Source organism: Hibiscus syriacus, unplaced genomic scaffold (assembly GCF_006381635.1).
Source record: "Hibiscus syriacus cultivar Baekdansim isolate YM2019G1 unplaced genomic scaffold, ASM638163v2 tig00018744_pilon, whole genome shotgun sequence".
Lineage (NCBI taxonomy): Eukaryota > Viridiplantae > Streptophyta > Magnoliopsida > Malvales > Malvaceae > Hibiscus > Hibiscus syriacus.
The window spans coordinates 63,853-76,398 of NW_024062447.1; the positions used below are offsets into that span (position 1 = coordinate 63,853).

The 12,546-nt window shown below is 35.4% G+C and overlaps 1 pseudogene; it reads right to left on the minus strand.

Moving 5' to 3' along the window:
• Positions 1-118: 118 nt before the first annotated feature.
• LOC120209356 lies at positions 119-1,609 on the minus strand (annotated as a pseudogene).
• Positions 1,610-12,546: the final 10,937 nt, after the last annotated feature.

The window sequence follows — 12,546 nt, forward strand, 5'->3', positions numbered from 1 at the left end:
TAGGAACGTTACAATAAGGAAATGCTCTATTTGTTATCCTATTTATATCTCCTTGGAAGGATAGAGTACAAGAAAGAAGACGGATTGCATTTTCTATTAATCATTCACGTTTTTCGCAGAAAGAGAAACACAAGTGAAAGTGTTTAGCACGGCTTCCCTTTTTTGCAATTAAGTGCACCAGAAGAAGCAGTGAGTTTGGGCACCTTACGACCAGGCTGATAAGGCAGCATCTTATCGGCTCCGAATTTCTTGCTGGCATTTGTATTTCCAGACGGGGTGAAAAAGGCACCATTCACAAATTTATCACACTCTGATACCCAATCTCAGCTCTTCCACACTTCCGGTGGTACGTAATTCCTCCAGGTCACCTCTTTTGTTATCTCTTCCGATGAAGCTCTATATCGGTTGCCCTGGCTGATAATGGTAGGGTGACTGGTGCCGCTTATGGCCGACATCCAATGAGTGTAGTGATTGTTAATACCATGGGCAAAACCAAATCGGCATCTAGGCATCCTCTGTACCAATGCTTTACCGAAGTGGTTCAAAGCAATAGTGACCTGCATCTTCTCATCTTCCACATATTTGTCACTTCCTCCTAGCAACATCACCTACATGCACCAAAAGATCTATTAATTCGTATTCCAAGTCTTTTACCAAACAACAAGTAGATGAAGTTGTAATCACATCATTGTGGTCAGTAAAATGGCTGTTGGAAATTGTAACGGCAGTGGATGAATAACATCAATGAGACCATCGAAACATCAATACATCGAAAGGTGGTAAATCCAAACGTTGGTTGCCCCGAAAATAGAGACACCATCGCTCGCTTTCCTTACTCCAAAGTGGGATTCAGCATCCCTGATCATGCCACCGTAGCCGGATACAATGTCATGGATACGTAGGTTATGGATGATGATGTTCCTTGCAAAATGGACACTAATACCAGAAGCATAAGCAATATGTACCCTGGCTCCCCTACCGTCGATGGTTTTGTCATAAGTTGAATAACGAGCTCCTGTTCCAGCTTGATGATCATGGGACGTGCGAAGATGATCCAAAGAGGCCTGTTTTGGATCACAGCATGACGAAGAGTTCCAGGTGTAGGATCAAGAACATTATCTGAAGAATCAGTGACCACGTAAAACTCTCCGTCCTTTCTACCTGTAGTACCACGGCCAAATCCAAGGGCACAATCAGCCAACCTCTTCCTATTTATTTCCCAGTATGGATCGCAGCGCCAGCATTGGTCGAAGGGGTTGGTTGCTCGACAGGAGCCCCTCTTCTTCTTTCCCTTCAAACCCTGTCTTGTGCTATTATTAAACCCCATCAAGGTCCTTCATGAAGTACAAGCCAGGGTTTAACACTTCGAAACACAAAGACACACTAATTAAACATCAGCCTTACCTGACAGCATGCTCGTTGTAATGGTTGGTGACTTCCTTTGGGCGGGGGTTATAGGCCTTTTCCTGATTTTCTTTAGCTTTCAACTCGCGTTCCCTCCGGTAATCGTCATATTCTGCCATGCGAGCTTGCAGACTTGGAATTATTGCAACAAAGGACAATAAAAACCCTAGTAAGCTAAAACTATTATTTCTGTGAACACCCATCGTCTTGTAATTAATGAAAATAGTTTTAAGGTTCAATCCAGAGGACCTTCACCAAAAACAAGCCGAGCAAACAAGTTTACCTCAGCTTGGTCTGCTTAGAGAAGCAGATCACGTCACAATGATATATGTGGTAGAGGGATTCATCAAAAATAGAAAGAGACATTTTCTAAAACTTGGCTACCAGTGTTTCTAGCGCCAATCTGGGATTGTTTTTTTTTTCCTGATAAAACAGTTGAGAGCTTCCTTGAATTTCTTCCTTCTTATTCATTTTCAACTTACGTGCCAATGCTAGAATCTATGGAGCTCCCCACAACTGAAATCTCAAATAATTTTGCTTTCAGTTTACGTGAAATGTTCCTTTGATTTGATGGTCATCTATTGTGACTTTTGATGCTTAGAGAACCTTGATTTCGCATGCTGTCAACTCAAATGTAGCTTTTACATGCACATACATTCTGCCCACGTAGTTCTTAGCATTTATCTGAATTACCAACGTTGTTGAAGCTTTCGGTATTTTGCATCCTCCAATCAACATAGGAACATGACATGCTTTTGCACGTTCTCGTGGAGGTAAATTATTACAAGTAATTTCTGGTATCCGCGCAGACAAATAAGTAGAAGAAAATTCGTATATAGCTACTCATTTACTTGGGAAATACTCATAATGCCAGTGTATATAGTCTACTTTGAATCAATTCTTAATATAGTTGAGACCCTTATAACTATAAATGTGTAAAAATAAAAGAGGCTTAGGGTGGCCGAGAGGCGAGGACTTGAAAGCTATCAGCATGGGATTTAACACACACAATGACAACCGTCGTTTTGATGTCAAAATAAATTTCTTCTTCCCAATAGAATATAAGAAACATGTAGTATAGAGAATTAAGGGTCGATCATCAGGGACTTAGAAAATTCCCAAATTTCTGTTTGAATTGCTTAAACCATACGATAAGTAGTAAATAAAAGGGGGTTTTGATGAAAAAGATTGAATAAGGAAAAATAATTTAAAACGGAAATTAAGAAAGTAAACAAAGATTTAAAAAATAATTATAGTAAAAAGCAGTCTCAGGCCTCGCTTTGACTCAATTCGTTTCTGATCATCGAAATTGGATTTTCACTTCGGGATTGACGCAAGTTACACTCTAAAAGGCATTATCCATGTAACTTGCTTTTCACTTTGGTAACCGAATTTCCCAAAGCCAATCTTTAGAAATCCATCTTTTAATTGAACCAACCACGACAATCATCGTTAGTGCAAAAAACAGTTTTAGTTTAGGAAAAACCCGACTCGGATTATGTTGTTTCTCTGAGAATCGAACCCCATCTCAGTTTCCCTTAACGGACTGCCACTAAGTGTGTTAACAGGAAGTCGGATTTGCTATTCGCCGATCTTTCCTCCCAACTTTAAATCATAACAACATCCGTCGACTTTTTGGAAAGAAAGTGTTTTGATTTTAAAAGGATAGGTCGATTACCTATCTAAGTCTTTCATAAAACTGAGAGTGACATCCTGAAGATGTTAAGAGCTTTTCAATTCTCACATATTGAATTGAGTCATCACTTATCCTTTCAGCTTATAAGAAAATTAGCTAAGCATGAAAAAAGTCATACTTTGCATGTGAAAAAAACTTAAAAAAAAAAAAATGAAAGCTTGAAAAGAAAAGAAAGAACTTTATAAAACTAGAAATAAGAAGAAGAGTGAAAGTATCTTTAGGTTTACATCAAAAGGGTATTTATAGCCTCTAAAATCCTAGATATAAACATAGAAATTAAAAGAAAAATAATACTAAAGAAAATTTCAAATGTTTTTTTCAAATTCAAACTTTAAAATTAAAAATAAATCTCTTAAGATATATCTGTCTGTCCACCTTCCAGAAGGTGCTGACTAGATCTTCTAGAAATTTATTGTCTACTAGATCTTCTAGAAACTGCCAAGTCAGACCTTGTCATGCCCAGAGTCGTGCCCATGTCTCTAGTCGTGACCAAATAATAAAAAAAGCCAAAATGCGCCCTTTTTTTGCTAATTCTGAAAAATAAGATCCTTAACGAAAATAAGCATAATACAATCAAATCAGCAACAATAAATCCATAAGATCGAAGAATAGACAAGCAAATATTATCTATTTAGAACACTCATCAAATTCTCCCTCACTTATCTCATGCTTGTCCTCAAGTATGATATAATCAAATCAGCCAATAATTCTATTTACTTTTCTTTGTCAAGTCTCACATTCGAGGAAGAAAGGTAGAGACCACAATAATCATCCAAGTCAAGACACCAATCAATTGAACATCACCAATTGGAACAAGTTAAATACAGTTGTAACATCCATCAATTGAATTTGTCTAAATATATGGCTAAAAATTCAAATGCATAAATTAAAGGGTCTTTTATTAGTTTTAACAGGGCTTAGGTAAAGGTGGGGAAAAGACAGAATATATGGCTAAAAATTCAAGAAAATGAACTACAAATAAGAAGTACTACTCCATCAATTAACTAAGTACAACAAGATAAAAGACACAAACCATTAAACAACACATTTCCTTTTGAATTGATTTAACTTTTCTGCACTTTTATTGTTGTTTTGTTTTTCCACTATTTCCCATGTCTTTTTCTGTTTTCTTTTCTTTTTCCCTGTTTTTTCTTTTTTGAACTGTTATTTTTTTAAAGAAAAGAAGAATTTTTTTCTTTTACACATGGCTTCCTTTGTAACACCACAAAAATTCTTTTGTTCATAGAGCATGATCATACACTGGATAAATTGTTCACTTGTCCTAAATAGGGTAGAAAAGAGGGATAAAATAAAAAGGCTTGGGTTTATAAATGTGGTGAAATCAAAGAATGAGAATAGGCTCAAGAGTGATTAACTAAGGGAAAATGCATGGGTAGACCATTTAGTGGGGGAAACGTAATGGTTAATCCTAAAGTGCCCAAATCATTTTTAAGCATCATGTTCGTATGTAATCTCGATATTATTTAAAATACAAGTTCTAGAATATCAATTTTAAATTTGACACACTTAATCCAAAAAACTAAGAGCAAAATGATATACTCGTAAAGGCTCAAATCTCACCAATTTGTTTTCATGCATTGAGCTAAGCACATTTAAACCAACAAAATCATGGAATATCACAAGAAATCTAACTTGATCACAATTCATGCTATTCGCTATCAAGAATATCTTAACCTAAACAAATATGTGTTCCCAAACAAGCATGACATGACAAAAATATTCGACAAGACAAAGAAATTCAATGGAACTTTCCGCAAATCCTACCAACGCATACTAGCATCAAAACATAGAGATAAGCAAAGAAAAATACAACCTAGACTCTACTCCCTCTCACTTAAAGCGTTTTTTTTCCCAAAACGTAAAATTTAATTACGAAATAAGGAATAGAGAGATTCCCGTATTTATTGTCGACCATGGCCACAACCACGGCCACGGGTGCTGGGACGAAGATATGAAAGAATTTTAGCAATGTTTGTCTCAATGGTATTGAGGTGATTGTAGACTTCATCCATTTATGTTTGCATGTCCGGGTGAGGTGTTGTAGGTGGCGGTTGTGACGTATTGCGATGAACAAAAACTTGCTCGTTGTAAGGAGTAAGAACACCACGTGGGAAAAAGTATGGTGCACTCGGGGTTCCAGCAAGTAAGCCCATCGAGTCCAAACATCGCTCATTCAAGGCATTTGTAGAAAAATCATAAGTAAACTTGGTAACATCAAAATTAGCGATGCGAGAAGCCAAATGAGTAATATAAGAGCCAAGGATAAGCGGGCGATTGGATCGAATAACGATCTCAAAAGCCTGAGCAAACCAAAAACCTAAGTTCACCCGCTGGCCGGCTATCATACACCATAATAAGAAAAGTTCAACTCGGCTCAAGGAAGAAGACGAGTCATTTCGACTTGAATAATTGTATGCTGAGAAACGGTGTATATAACGTAAGGTTGGGTCATATATATGGTGAGCTCAAGTTGAGCGAGCGTTGAGCGTATGATCAACCAATCCGATGAGTACCTCATAATCCATATCGACATCAAAGTCCTGTGGAATCTCAAGTAGAGTAATTAGATACTCATGATTTGTGGCATCCGTCATGAACCCCATAACAAGATTAAAATAAAAAATAGACATTGAAAAATGATTTTTGTATAATTGAAAGGTAACAACATCAGAAGAGGTAACATTAATAAGACGATGTTGTGTAAAAGTAAAAGTGCCATAAAATTCAAAGACAAGTTCATAAAATATGCCACAATTAATCATTTTATATAAAGTCCAACCAACGATAGCAAAGTAAGCATAGACATATTCACGTAAATGCAAAGTTTCCAAGGTTTGGGTCGAAATATATTTACCTACATGAAAATGAGGATGCCTTATTGACTCAAAATGTATTAACTCCTTATTGGTGAATTGTAAGTAACCTTACAAAGTTTCTTCATCAGGGACAACATACGATCGACCACATCGGTTACGTTCGGGATTCTCATGAACAAGTGATGAACTCTCAGGAGAAGGAAAATCATTCGATCTATAGGAGTGGGATAGTGAAGTGGGCTGCCCAAGTTGATGTCATGAACTAGAAACATCATCAGGTGGTGCGGTAGCTGAAAAATTGACATCAAAATCCTCTATAAAACCATAAACTGAATGGTACATTAGTAATGGTTGAATGCAAATAAGATCAGAATTTACCTCGGGAGTATGGTCAGAGGCCGTCGAATGCATTGAACTCGACGAAAAGTCTGACGATCGTTGACGAGAGAAATAAGTGGCCACGGTTGGCATGGACTGGAAGGACGATGATGGAGAGCACGACAGAGATAGACGACAAACAATGCTCGGTCCGAGGCAGAGAGAGGCGGTGGGTATGAACACCGAAAGATATGGCGCGATGGATAGTTGGGTGCATAGGCTCGGCCTCACGCTGGGCGAGGAGCATGTTACAGTGGTTGTGACTCGAAATCACTGAGCACCTCAACAAAGACTGGTGCGTTGAGCCAGCGACACCCACCGAGAATGGTTGGTGGTGGTGGTGCTTTATTGTTCTGCTGATGTCATGTGCAAACCATTGTGGAGATGAGCAGCCAGGTAAGAGCACGACAGAGTGTTCAAATGGCGCGATTGGAAGTGATAGCAAGGCCGGTTATGGGTAGAGGAAGTGGAAGTCGGGTATGGTTTGGGGAAAATAAATGAGTTGGGAGTTTGGATTTGTGTTTAAAAGGGCACGTGAGGGGGTATTTTAATTTTGATTAAAATTAGTTGGGTTTTAAAAATTAAAATAATAGGTAAGTGATAAGGTTGGGTGTAGGTGTTTTAATAAAAATAGGGTTTAAAAATTAAAAGAAAAAATAAGGTTAAGAAGGTGGGGCCCACGATAGAAAGAATAGAAGATAGGAATTGGGTGAAATGGGCGGTGTCAGGTATTTGAGAAGCATGTCTCGTAATGGGCGGTAAAAGGTGATTTTGGGTTTGGCTAAAATGTGTCGCCTGCAAAGGGGAATGCTAACATGTGTCGTTTTTAATGAGACAGTGCGCACAACACTGGAACAAATTTTTCCAATACCCAGCGCGATTGCTACTGTTCCCAGGGTCTGAATTTTACATTGTTCGAATGAAAGTTTCTCAAATCTCCCTCATTTTAGCTTGATTGAAAACATCTGGTTCCTGAAAAATAAAAAAATAAATAAGATTTGCTTAATCGAAATAAAATAAAATATAATAAAATAAAAATGCAACATAGTTAAAAATAATGGGTTGCCTCCTACGAAACTCTTTTGTTTATCGTCATTAGCTCAATGACCTAGTTTAAACTACATGTTCTAAGAGAAATACTTCATATGCTTTTTCCAACTAAGAACTTCCTTATGAGAAATTCTACGATCATATAATTCTTTTATTTTCTCCTTATAGAATTTGACATTCTAAAAAGCTTATCTGAAATAATAATCGGTTAAGTAGCATTTTCTCCTAAAAAGACATTTTTTAAGTGTTTCGGCATTTGTTTCAGTTTTATCTTAGGTGCCTACAAAACAGAACGCAGAACCTTAGACTTAGAAAGAATCAAATGTAAATCAGAATGAAAATAAAACAAAAATTTCCAACTCCTTGATTTCCTCATTGTAGTCTTCTAACTCTCTGCATAGATTAAAAGATACATTAGTTTCTAAAAACTTGTTTGCCAAAGGATCAATAATATCAACATAATTTATGTTCGCCACTTTGTCTGAGTGTTTCATTTTCTTGTACACATCAAATTTAACAATCTCAACATCAAACTCCAAGGTTAAAGTCTCGTTTATTACATCAATTTTTGTGTGCGTGGTACTTAGAAAGAGTCACCCCTATAGAATATCGGAAGAAGTACTGGTGCGATCATTCTACATGTCAATTACATAAAAATCAACGGGAAATATCAAGTCATTTACATTCACCAAAACATTTTGCAAGAGTTATTCTAGGTAGATGACAAATCTGTCGGAAAACTGAATTGATATTTTTGTGTCCTTCAAAGGCTCATTAGTAATCGTATTATAAATAGAGAGATGCATCACATTAATAGAGGAGCCAAGTTCACACATAGCTCGCTTTATCCCAACTTTACCAATTTTTACAGGGTATTGCGAACATACCTTAGTCTTTCAGTTTTGGTGGCAACTTTCATTGGAATACAACTGAGACATGTTCTCCCAGATTTACGTTCTCATTCCCGGTAAGTTTTCTCTTTGTTGTGCAAAGGTCATTCAAAAATTGGGCATAACTTGGAACCTTTCGGATAACCTCAAGGAAAGGTATATTAATTTCCACATTCTGAAATACATCTAATATTTCCTTTTCCACAACTTGTTTATCCCTTTTTACTAAACTTGATGGAAAAGATGGTGGTACATCATAGAGATATGGTGTTGGATATGTTTTTAATTCATCTTTCTTCTTTTGGGATCCTAAGTCAACAACCTTCTTTTCTTTTTGGATTACTTTATTCCCTGGAACAGGTGGCGTGATAACTGTACCACTCCAAAAAGTGATAGCACTGACATTTTGATGAGTTAATCAATCGGATGAATCGACCAAGAGGGGGTGAATTGGCAATTAAAACGTCGGTGGAAGCTTTTGCAGAAAATTAAAAATATTTGCACAATGATTTAGACTGGTTCGACTTTCTCAACCAAAGTCTACGTCTACTACCTTAGCTATCAACACTAAGGATGTTCCACAAATTCACTAATTTCTCTTTCTTTTGAGGACAAAGAGTAACCTTACAAATCCCTCAAGAATTATATCCCAAATTCTTGAGAACAATCTCTCCCAAAGAGAAACTTACAAATTTTGCAAACTTACAGAAAAACCTCACAAGGCAAGATGTTTGCACAATTCTAGAACAAAGAAAGAACACTCAAGAATAAATACAATTAAGCACAAATAGTGTTCTTGAAAGAAAAATGAATATTGAATGGAAAATAGGCTTGAATTGCTCAAACTTGATGTTTAAGGCTTTCTCTTTGATTCTCTATTAATTCTTGTTTCTTGTTCTTCATCAATGACTTCAGAACTTGTTTAAATACACCTTGGATTGATTATGAACGTTGGGGATCATTGGTGAAGTCAATAGAGCCGTTATGGTGTGAATACCATTTAAAAATATATTGGGAGAATAGGGGTATCAGTACACCTTCAAAGGGTATCGGTACACCAGTGTAAAATTCAAATATTTTGATTGTTATTTGATCAAGTGTATCGGTACCTCCCAGGGGTATCGGTACACTAATTGCATTCGATATTTCTTGGAGCCAAATTTAACATGAGGGGTATCAATACATTAGGTTGTGTATCAGTTCCCTTATTATATTCGAAATTTAGAGGTATCGGTACATCCTAAGAGTGTATCGGTACACCCCTATTTAAAATTAATTTTTGGCTCGATTAAGGTTCGAAATAGTTTGTAAAAATTGTTTCAAAAATATTTTAAGATTGAAACACAATTTTACACTTAAGTAAGGAGTAAAATTGACATTTGAAAACTTGGAGTAATATTTTTGATATTCGATTATTTTAATAGAATATTATTTTTCAAATCGAATATAAAATCTTAAAATTCATTTACACTTTATTTGTTATATCGAAACATCAAAATATTTTCAACAATCTCACCCTTTTTGATATAACAAAACATTTTAGTAATTTTAAAATTTTATTTTTGAAAATCGTTTTTGATATTAATTTTGAAAAATTACTCCTCCTTACTATATTATTATCCTCTTTTTGTTAAATCAAAAAGACTCTATGAAAAATTTTGAAACAAGCTTTTAAGGAAAATAGCCAATTGATATATATTGATATAGCTATAGCTGCTAAGATAACAATCAAGAGAATTGTTAGTCGTTAGTCCATAAACAAAATTCATAAATGTGTAATGGTAATTGGTCATGATTTGTCTAAAATGAAAATGATGCAAATACTAACATGAAAATTTAATTTAAGTTCAAAATAACTAATACTCATTCAATAATAATTAAAACCAAAAACAAATAAATCCAAACACATCCAAGTTCAAACATCCATCCAAATCATTCAAAATCATATATTTGTGGGTTAGGAGGAGGGAAATGTGCTCGCATAGCAACCATGTCGAGTGTAAGTGCATTGAGACTTTCTTCCATAGTAATGAGTCGATGATTCATTACTTCGTTGTTAGCTCGTATCTCTCGTTGGTTCTCCAATTGTTGAGCCCCCATAACGGTTAAGTGGGACTTTATGGATGCAAACCTCATGTCAAATGTCTCCATGAACGATAAAAAATATGGAGGCATATAACTCTCTTGTTGGACCTGCTCATCCTAAGCTAGGTTAACGGGATCATCGACATCCCAAATAATATCTTCAAGCTCTAGATCATCAGCAGTCAATGCCGGTGTCGCTCATGAAGAACTAGCGCCCGGTGTTTTCTGGGTTGATCGAACCCATTGATCTTTATCCCCACTCCATCTCGATTTAAGAAAAGTTTTGAGATTTATTTGAATTTTAAGAGGGATGACTACATCAAGCTGAACTCTAAGCTTGGATTTGATAAACAATTACTAAGAAGACAACCATAAACTAAGGTTTCTACGTGTTTAGAGGGAACGTTGTTTACGGTTTCAACTAGTTCAACAAAAATAATCTGTGGTAGGTTTATTTTTTATTATTTTGGATACAATGTATCCACCAAAGGTCAAGTGCTCTAATAGTAGAGTATCTACCTTCGGATGGTCCAAACCACCAAAAGATGATCAAGTGAAGAAAACGATCATGGTGATCTGACAAAGTAGTCACACTAGCCTTGGCTCTATAAGGAGTAACCACAATTTCTCTTTCGTTATCTAAACCGTCGTTATCTAGACCAAAAGTCCTAACGATTGAGTCGGAGTCAATATGAATGTATTGGCCTAGGAGATAAGATCGAATACTAACAGTGGCATTTTGAGACTCGTTTTGGACACAACCCGTATTGGAATTGAAAATACGGACGAGTTGGTGATAAACGATAGGTTTAAGCTGAAATAGTTTATCAAACTTCCAAGATTGAAGAGTAGGAATATATTGAAAATTCATATCAATCATTACTTGAAATGAAGGGATACGTTCTTCCCGGATGTTATAGGACTCGAATAGATCAACAAACCTAGTGTAGAGATTTTCCCGACGACCAGGTTCGTTAAAACAAGAATTTTTTATTGTCATCTCGGGTTCATTGGGTTAGGATTTGGAGGTGGAATAGGAGGTCGGTTTGGTGGTTGATTTGGTCGACTAGACGAAGTCCTAGGTCGTTGGAATGAGACATGGTTTAAATCAGAATGGGAATAAGGATACCTGCAATTTGAAAACACATGTTTACAACAATATCAATCCCTAAACTCAATATGAGTCCTTAATATTCAAGGTTCTCTAAAATTAATCCTAATAGGCAATTTTGAAAACTATTTGAAAAACTAAGTTTGAAAAATCATTATAAGTATAGTTTTCATTAAAAAAACAACATAATTAAATCAAAAACAACAATTTAAAAACAAAATATTTTTTTATTTCGAAAAAAAATTGAATTTTTTTTTATTTTTGAGGAAATTTGTTGTAGATTCTAGTTTAAAATCATAATATAAGCAATGCCCGATAACTATTTCGAACTAGAACTAACTAAAACTAGTTCTATGTTCAAAAATAAATAAAATAGTGTTTTTAGAAAAATTACCATGAAATTTGAAGATTGAGTGGAATGTGTGATTTTTCACGATTTTGATGATTGTAGTAGGTTTAGAAGTGAAAACTAGTTGAATTTCAACTTGTATTGAAGGTTTTGAGAAAATAGAGAGTAAGGGTTGAGAGAATGGTAAACGACAGGTGAGTGTTTTTAAGGGATTTGGGCGAAAAAGATGATATTAGGGATTTAAAGACAAAACCTGACAAGGGGTATCAATACCGCTCTAGGGGTATCGATACACATTCAGGGAATGTATCGGTACACATTCAAGTTTTTTTGATACATTACAAGGGGGTATCGATACCCGATACACTTTGCACAAAAATGTCAAAAATCTGTTTTAAACACTTAGAATGCTAAATTAATCAGCTCAAGTGGTATTGGCAACTCATATTTCGAAAATTAACAATGTTCAATCAATCAAAAATTTCATTAAAATTTTATTTAAACATTAATTTTCACTAAAGATCTTAAACTCCCCTAACTTATTAGCATAGAATGCATTCAAAAATATTATTTTTATAAGCATTTTTCATTTGCTAATTAAAAGTGCTAAAATTATTTTAAACACTAAGTAAAGATAGGTCAGTTAAACCTAATTCTTCCTAAGTATCCAAAATCTTTCTTTGTTTAAAGGTTTTGTAAAAATGTCAGCTATTTGATGCAAAGTATCAACAATTCTAGAACTACAT